Raw genomic sequence first — 9,376 nt, forward strand, 5'->3', positions numbered from 1 at the left:
TTGATTAAGTATTGTATTTTCAAGGAATTTTAAGGACATAGACTATTTCTAAAGTCATTTCCTGGTGTACTGTATATAACTGAGATCCAACTGAACTAGTAAAGCAATGAAACAATGTGGGGCATGCTTCAATTAGACACCATATTCATAATTTGAGGTTCCAAAGGCAATTTGGCAGTGCTCCCTCAAAATGTAAAATGTGCATACCTTTTTGACCAAATAGTTCTATTTCTAGGAATTTATCTACAAGAAATTCTCACACATGTGCTTGAAGACATAGGTACAAAGATCTTCAGTCTTTCAGTTTGCAACAGTGACAACAGGAGAATGGTTAAAATAAAACATCGTACACCCATAGTTTATTTATGGTACTACTAGAGTTTATGTAATGTTAGAAAAAAAAATATAACTAGTATATGGACATGGAAAGATCACCACAACATACACTAAGTGGCAAGTAAGCAAGTCGCAGAAAAACATACACAGTATGATCCAGTTTATGTAGTAAGAAAAAGGCATGTATACGTACTTATATATGTAAATGCATAGAAAAAGGAGAAGAGAGAGGTGCTCTAAACTGTTGCCAATGGTTATATCTGGGTATGGGTGTAGGTGGGAAAGGATGTTTTACATTTTGTTTCACATTTTGTTTCTGTGCTTCTGCATTATCACTGCCATTGGAACATATTAATGTATCACATCCATCATTTTAAAAACCAATGAAGACAAAAAATTAATAGAAATTCTAGAGGGGGCTCTGGTGATTTATCCAATGATAGTGCATCAGCAGACATCCTATCTCAAAGGACTTCAGTTTCATTTGCTCCATTGGGATTCCTCCTTTAAGAGCCAAAAGGAAAATGAGGGCTGTTAAGTAGATTGCACGTTGAAACACCGACCTGCAGAAACAGATCTACATTCTGTGTGCCCAGGACAAATCCAGCAACTACCAAATAGCAGGGGGAACATTTTTTGACTGGTTAGAGTTCAGATCAGTGATGTACACAAGAGACCCTCCATGTCCCCATAAATGGAGTCACGCATTTCTCCACACTTAGGTGGTCTTATTTCAAAGGAGCCCGCGAAATAGGAGAGAAAGCCCTGGCCTTCCTCCTTCAACTCTGCAGACTTGCTAACATCTTAGAAAAATGAGGGAGGGGAAAAACAGGCAGAAATTCAGACTCTGAAACTAACGTCCACTGGAAACAAATGGCCATAACCACCTTTGTAAGAAATTTAACAGGGGGAAGAAAAGAAAAGCATGAATAAAGAAGGCACCATGCTTACTTAATCAAGACAACACTAGTTCACAAGGTTTCCAAGCACTTATACTTGACAAAGCTCAAAGTGGGAGCTCACGAGCCGAATATGTTCCACGAATGTGTTTTGTTTCGCCAGCCCATGGGCTGACATGTTTGTTTCCACTGTAATTATTTCTAAAGTTTCTGCAATGATATCTCACGCTTTAAAGAAATCTGTATTTCATGCTTCTCTTGAAAATGAAGAGGTGCTGGCAACCCTGAGCCCCACGCCCACCTGGCAGAAATCTAATAGACCTGGCCCCCAGGAAGGGTCAGGGCAGAGCTCCCGATGCACACGGCCTCCCCATCCGCTAAGGGGGCTGACACCTGGGCAGCCCCATGATGCTTACCTGGCCCTCAGAGGAATCAGAGTGGGTCACACCTGATTGAAACCATGAGGAACCTCACCCAGGAAGAGCTGGCCCTTCAGAAAACTAAATTAGTTTTTAGCCTACCCTGAAGCAGCATTTAGTAACCTCCCTCCCAGGTATCTGCAGAAACAACAGCATCTAGGATTAGATAAGGGCACGTGGTTTTATCTTCAACTTCCCATTTCAATTCCGTGGTCAAGGCAGGGTTGCCAGAAGCTTCTCTGTCATACCTCAGCCCCGTCACTTAAAATAATGGTCTCAAAAGTTTTCACTGTAGCAAACCTCTTGGCAGCATGTACCTGAGTGGCAGGTAACACAGCACAGTGGTTAGAAGTTGGAGTTCTGGTGTCAGCCTACATGGGTTTGACTTCCCATCTCTAACTTTCCCTCCCGGAAGTGAATAACTTCACCTTTCCCAGCCTCAGTTTCCCCATATGTAAAATGGAGATACTATTAGGAACCGCCAAGAAAAGCTGTAGGGAGAGTTCAATAAAGTGGCACATTTTAAGAGCTTAACCTACATCTGTGGTTTTGTTACTGTTGTCGCCATCAGCGTGCCTGCGGAAGCCTGTGGGGAAACAGGAGTCGCGACACCTCCCCGTAAACATCACAGATCCCCAAATTATTCTGGCAGATGCCCCTCTCCTTCCAGGCCTAACTGGCTTCATATGGTCTTTTTTCAAAGCCTGGCTGGGAGACACAGACGCCCTGGGGATAGCTTCCAGCTCACTGAGTTCTTCGAAACCCCCCAGTCACAGAACTTCGAGGCAGTTAGGGCTGAGTTAACATGAGGCCCCTCTGTCCAACTGCAGTCACAGAGTCAGGCAAGTCCAGAGGAAGATCTGGCATTCGCAGTAGCCCTAAAAGGTAACTAGAACGTCTGTGTTAGTAGAGGGGCAGGGCAAGTGTCCCTTGTTAACAGTTTTATAGGAACTGGCACAGCCTGCTTTGTATGGATAGGCCACTGGCCTTTGCCCCCTATGGAGGAGGAGAACAAGGGGGTGAATAGTCATACTGGTAGCCAAGAGCATTTGTAGCAATAGCAGCAGTAACACAACAGCTGGCATCATTCACACTACACTGCAGGGCACTTTTGCCTTATAGGGTTATCCTCTTCATTTACAGATGGGGCAACAGACACTCAAGAGTCACATACTAACACATGACATAGCCAGGATTCAAGCTTGGGTCCACCTGATTCCAATACCCGAAGGTCACAGCAACTTTACACTGTTGAAAGCAAACCCCAACTTACCGCCCCCCGCCGCCGCCAGCTGCCTCCAAGAGGAAGCATCTCGAGAGCAGTGGTCCTTTAACTTGAGTGGGTCGCAGACCCCCCTTCAATGTGATGAATCCTACAGACCCTTCTCAGCAAAATATTTTGAAATGTATAAAATTAAGTACAGAAGAAACCAATTATATTGAAATATACTTACCAAAAAAAAAAAAAATTTAAGGCACACATAGTAACGTACGTGCTTCTTTTTACAACCCATTAAATGCCGAGACTCATCAGTGACTCTAATACCTGCCCTAATTGTCATTTGGAAGTAAGTGAAAATAAAGATGTATTTGCCAGCTAGATGGACCTACCAAATGCCATCATTAGGCCATTAGAGGGTGGTCCTGAGGTGAAGAGCTCCTGTCCTGGGGGAGACAGCAAAGATGTCAAGTGTAAATCTAGTGGTCTGCGTTCTCTTCTCTCTGAATGAGCTGCTTATAATTAGTTTCTTTGCGTTACTGTCTTCCTCCTGCTCTGAGGAAATGGCTACTTCATTCATATCAGGGAGCCAACCACCTCCTCTAATTGTTCAGGAGGAGAAGAATGCTGTAACAAGGGCACTATATCTTAAAGCAATGATTTGACTGCCCCCAGGGTGGCTCGGTGGACAGAGGTGGAATTTCCTAGCCCTCTGCACACCAAAGGATTAGGGGACAAGGGCCCTAAAGGAGACTCCTGGTCAAGGGGATAAGATAACACTATCTTGCAGTCACATGGTATGCGACCTTCTCACTGAAGGTTCTCTAGGTAGTAGGCAAAGGGGTGTGCAGAGAAAAATTGTCTTCTGATTTATGTCCCTTTCATCTATTTTTGATTCCGCAAAGAAAAGGAAAGTAGATGGAGTTCACACAGAGAAAACAAAACCTCTGCTGGCCCTTCATCCTCCTGAACATAAGGATCTCCCAGTGACTCTGGGGTGAATTTTAAAAGCAGGCTTCATTCCAGTAAGGACAATGCAAACTTCTCACTCATCTACTTGGTGATGCATTTTCACCCAGCTCTCCTTCCCCGGGGGTGAAGTACACCCATTTATATATCTGGTGAGCTAAAGAGTCCCAGCCTGTGAATGCGCAAAAACTTATCTCTTTCTAAGGCATAACTAGATAAGTAATATTACACCTTGAGGAAGTATTTCTACTTCCAAGGAGGAGGCTTGATCAAAAGAAAAACTATGCAACAGAAAAACAAATATTGAGGAATGAAAGAATGACCTACACAGGGTTATTATAGTTCCTAAATATTACAGAGAAATAGAAGAGTGCAGAATGGACAGTACTGAGAATTACTGAGTGTCCTCACAGATAGTAAAACCACAGAAACTCAGCGATGAAGAGCTGTATTGATTTCCTGATAGGTGGTAAGTCTTTTTGGCAGGCACTAATAAGACACACAAATTCACATTACATGGTGAACAGCAACTATTTTAGAAACTTCAGTCTGGACATGAAATATACTAACTGTGATCATTAAAGCGTCTCCATTAGTCCTTGACCTCATTCTGCATATCAAACACACAAGTTCTTGGTTTTACAGGACTCACTGTGATAGACGGCTTATTAAAGACCTGGGTCCTTCGTGCTAATAAACACGCTGTTTCATCCCTACTTTACGAGTGGTCACAAACGACGAAAATTCAGTCACAGTCTGCAAAATAAGTTTAAGTTTCAAGAATATTTTTACCTCCCCCAAAATACTTGAGCTCACTATTAAAGACATTTGTGGAGAATGTAAGAAATACATAATCTTTCTTTCCTGTGACTGTATTACATAAGGGCTGTGATCCACAAAGATCAAATTTATTCTCAACACAAGGTTTTTAAAGTAAAAAATAAACTCGGCAACTAATTACTAATGTATTTTTAAAAAAATAATCCACAGAAATAATTGATAGAATGAAGGAATTAGATAATTTAAGTTTGCCAGCTACATCTGAAAGTTTGGGGGAAAAAATGCAGACACAAAATCCAGAAGCCGACTTATCTATCACATCTTTTCACAAATTGGCATGCCATCTGATGGGTTCAAGGAAAACAACACAACAGCACTAAAACTCAATTTTACCTCAATTTTAACTTGGAAGATGGGTTAGGGCTGAATATCTGTCAAGCCTTAGACATCATTTCAATTCTTAACAAATCAAACCCCAAAGTGAATTGACTAGTATCCTAGGAAAATACCATGTTCATTTGGATTGCCAAATATAACTGTCCCACGTTGCCAAAATCAGCAGTACGCATTAATCTAAAGATGTTGGATTTGTTCTTAAGAAAGACAAAATAGCAAGGCCAAAAGCACTGGCTAAGTCTCTGCTGGGGATGAAATATTCCAAAGAGGTGATACCGATTTAAAACTCCATTTCTGCAAAATCATTCTGGTAACCCTTAACACTTTTTAAACTTCCCTATTTCACTATCTCATTAGGCAAAAACACACCCCCTCAAGATTCCAGGGCGTAGAAGTAGTTTAACATCAATCACATTTTTCAGGCACACCAATTTTAAACTTGCAAAAGAGTATTTTAGAACAAAGCTCTCTGTGTGGGTGTACATTTGTAAAATAAAGGTAGCATTATCCCAACACATATCAATGTGTACCCAGTGATCAAATGGAGTCTTAGAAATTCTGTTTTGACAGTTACGTGTAGAATAGCATTTTCACCAGCGATTAATTCAGAGCTAGGTAGTGATATCAAAGCTAAATCAAAACTAAGTTGGGATGGCTGAATAATAATATAGTTGTAGAAAAGTATAATCAGTAATCTAATATGGGCTACCGCAGATGTGTTATAATAAGTTACACTCAAAGGGTTACTAGTTATGGCAGCGAAGTCTCTCCTGTCCATAAAAATGCCAATAAAAAATGTTATTCTGCTTAAAAAGTGAATTTTTATGAAAACAGGTGTTCTTTCAAGATGGCCATCATTTATTAAACTTCAAAAGGAAGATGACATAATAGATAAAAACACCAGCTGAAAAATATGCAAGACTGTCCTATCAAAACACAGCATTCTAGATTACATAACACGGATAAGGGCAGATTAAATCACATGCCCCTGCCCAGCTAAATTTTTGTCCTTCTGCATGATTCTAATAACTTAGGCCACTGAAGTTTGAAGCACACAAAGTATTAGGTTCTCGGTTCAAGCATATATTTTTGAAACCAAGAGTCTTGAAAAAACGAAAAGGATAAAGTTAAAATTTACACACACACACAAATATGTTTTTTTTTTTTCTGAAGAATACAGTTCCTCGGACACCTTATTAACCTTGTAGATAGACTGCCCAGATAAAGTCACTAGTTGCTTTTACTGGTCAGTCTACTTTATGAACCCGATTTCTCTTTAAAGGGGAAATAACTATTTTAGATGTTATATAGCTAAAGTTTGAATGGCATCATTACCAACGAAACAGAATTATTAAACAGCTATCTCCACACACTCAAAAGTTAATTTACAGGCCACCATGTATCACATTTACGGTAAAAATGGTGACCTTCCATGGACGTTTTGGCCAGAATTAAATTTCGAACATGTGTTTTAGAACAATAGGTAGAATCACCTCAAGAGTCATAAAGAGAAAAAAAAAAAAAAAAAGTCAGAGGGCCATCTCCCAAACACATGCACATTTATGAAACTATAATGTGCATTTGCATTTTTCTCTAGAAAAAAAAATGCTAGTTTTATGATTCTAGATTAAGTTGCACTGAGTCACACTGGGAAATTGAAGAACTCCGTATTTCCATACTTCTGTAACAGTACTGCCTACAAAGTCTACAGTCAGAAGTATTGTACTATGTAGACAGGGTCTAATTAGTTACGGAAAAGGCAACTTCAAAATTCTGAAAATAAGACAACCTTTAGTCTCCATCATTTGTATGCTCTTAGGAGGCTGGAACACAGCCCCCAAACAGTGCCGGCCTGTCAGTGGTGTCTTAAGTGGAAATGGTCAGTCATTTCTATTATTTCCCCAAAAGAGGTAAGAAGAGTCACACGCATACACATTTACATGGCGTTGCACGGTGCCAACAATTTCCAACCAAAATAATCATATTCACGTCGAGCCGAGCTATTTCTAGCCAGAAGCGGCGAATGTCTGGACTGAGTCTAAGGAAACCCAGCGGGCGATGACTACAGGGGAAGGGGGTGGCGGAGGGGACCCCCGCCTCCCGTGCGCGCCGGGCGCCTGGCACCGGCACCTGCACCGGCTCCGGGGCTGGGCATCTGGGTGCGCGCGCGCGAGCGCGCGTCCGGGACGCACCCGCCGGGAGCAAACAAGCCCAGCGGGCCCGGGCGGGCCGGAGCATCCTCGGGCGGGACCCGGAAAGCCTTCTCCTACCTGTCACTTTGCCTGGAGCAGCTGCCGAGGATGCGGCCACGGCCGCCGCCTGGAGACCCAGTGGGTGCGCGCGCGACTGTGCGCGCGCGTGTGTGTGTGTGAGCTCTTGTTTGCGGTGCGGCTCACTAACTGCTCCCGGCGCTACCAACCCCCTCCCCGCAGAAAGCTCCAGCCGCCGAGCCCCCTCCTGGCGCGCGGGCCCGCCCCCCGCCCCGCCCCCGCCCCGCCCCGCCCCCGCCCCCTGCCTCCAGGGCGCTAGGTTCTCACCTCAGCCCCCGGCGGGGGTCTCCGCGGGCGCTCCCTAGGCAAGCAGCGGGGCACCGCCGGCCCGCTGCGCCCGCCCTCCCGCCGGGCTCGGCGTGTCCCGGCTCCGGGCCTCGCGGCCGGCCGCTTCCTCCTTCCCAACCCCCGAGTCTCCCTCCTCGTTCTCGCCTCCCGGCTCTGGAGCCCGAGCTGTCGCCTCGCAGCCCCAACCTGCCCGGGCTACGGAGCATGCCCAGTGCGGCGCTCCCGGCCGGGCTGGGGGTGGGCAGGGGCCGGGCCGGCCGCGAGCCAGCGGGGCAGGGAGGGGGCGCCAGGGGTGGCGGCCGGGCTGGGTGGAGGGCTGCGCCGGGAAACGGTAGGTGGGGCGCCCGGGGAAGCCGCCCCGGAGCGCGCTCCTCTGGGGTCTCTCCGACCGCCCCCTGGTGTCCCAGCGCCCCCGCGCGTGCCCCGCTCCTGGGGTCGGGGGACGCACAGCGTGGCGCCTCGCGAGCACCACCTGTAAGGGGTGGGGGACACCCCTCTCCGATTCTAGACGCGCAGCCGGCTGTGGGCCCTGGGGCTAGGGTGGGGGTTAAAGAGTGGACAGGGGTCAGGACTGGCGAAAGCTGACAACCCAAAGCCTTTGGCCAGGGTGGGGTGTTTATTTGTTTATATTTTGTTTAATAAACACATAAAGCGCTTACAGTGCTTCAGGCACTGTCATAAAGGCTTTTTATTCCTGTAATTCTTAAAACAATCTTCCAAAGCAGGTACTACTATCTCCCCCCGAACCCCGGAGGCTTAAACTGAGCCACAGAAAGATTAAGTGGTTCCAAAAAGTCTTCCCCTATGTGCAACCTCAGAGACGCAAACCCCCCAGACTTTGGTCCCTGGGATGCTGGGGCGCAGCTCCAGCCAGTTTTCGGCCCTAATTCGGCCCCAGGTGACTCCGAGTCACCCACGCATTTAGACCCTAATGGTGTTCCCTTTAGCATCGCCCTTTGTGTGGACCCTCATAACGTGAGGCTCCAGGACTCCCTCCAGGGAGGGCTCCCTCCTCCCCGAAGCCACCCCGCCTCCTCATCTGGGCCGGCGGCCACCAAAACCCGGAGACGTGGCACCTGCGCATTGGGGACTGGGGCCACGCTAGCAGCTCAACTGGGCATGCTCAGCCACAGGAGCTGGTCCGGCTGGCCAGGAGGAAAGAGCGAGCCTGGCCGCTACTGAGCGGTGGGGAGTAGAGGGGGGAAGTGGGCGCAAACAATAGCCAGGCCCCAAGGACTAGAGGCAGATGTAGATGCAAAAGGCTCATTCTCCTGACACATCCTGGCGTTTTTCAGGCAGAGCAAAGAGGAGGGTGATCAAAAGTTTACCAACTGGGCATCCTTCAGTGGGAGGGGGCTGAGGGCCCGCTGACAACTCCTCAGCTCAATCGCTAAACTGCAATCTTTGCTGAGCCCTGAGAAAAGCTGGAAGCCACCGAGCCTTTTGAAGAAGCCAAGAAAAATAGCCTAGACTGAGTTTCCCTGCAAGATCCCAGGGAAAAGCTGTGAGGCTCTTCACTGTTGGAGTCTTCGAGATGTGGTGATCTTGAGTGATGACAGGGTACTATGACCGCTCTCCTCAAACTGTAATGTGCACACAAGTCACCTGGAGATCTTGTTAAAGTGCAGATTTTCATTCAGCAGGTCTGGGGTGGGACCTGAGATTCTGCATTTCTGACAAGCTCGAGTGCCATGGTCCTCAGATCAGACTTTGAGGTTGGGTCAGTATTTTAGGCCTGTTCTCTATTTTATATTTAACTAAGGTTTAGAAGGGCTAAGCAATTTGTCCCAGCCAACTGCT

General features: G+C 46.3%; 1 protein-coding gene across 1 annotated transcript in view; it reads right to left on the reverse strand.

The window, feature by feature from the left end:
* Window positions 1-7,640, reverse strand: part of PLCB4 (phospholipase C beta 4) — a 420,273-nt gene extending 412,633 nt beyond the window's left edge. The window contains exon 1 of the mRNA XM_027118190.1: window positions 7,556-7,640. The gene's annotated coding sequence lies outside the window, so the exon portion shown is untranslated. The remainder of the gene's footprint in view (window positions 1-7,555) is intronic.
* Window positions 7,641-9,376: the final 1,736 nt, after the last annotated feature.

This window comes from Aethalodelphis obliquidens, unplaced genomic scaffold, assembly GCF_003676395.1.
Source record: "Aethalodelphis obliquidens isolate GAN/ISIS:26980383/991018 unplaced genomic scaffold, ASM367639v1 scaffold18, whole genome shotgun sequence".
NCBI lineage: Eukaryota > Metazoa > Chordata > Mammalia > Artiodactyla > Delphinidae > Aethalodelphis > Aethalodelphis obliquidens.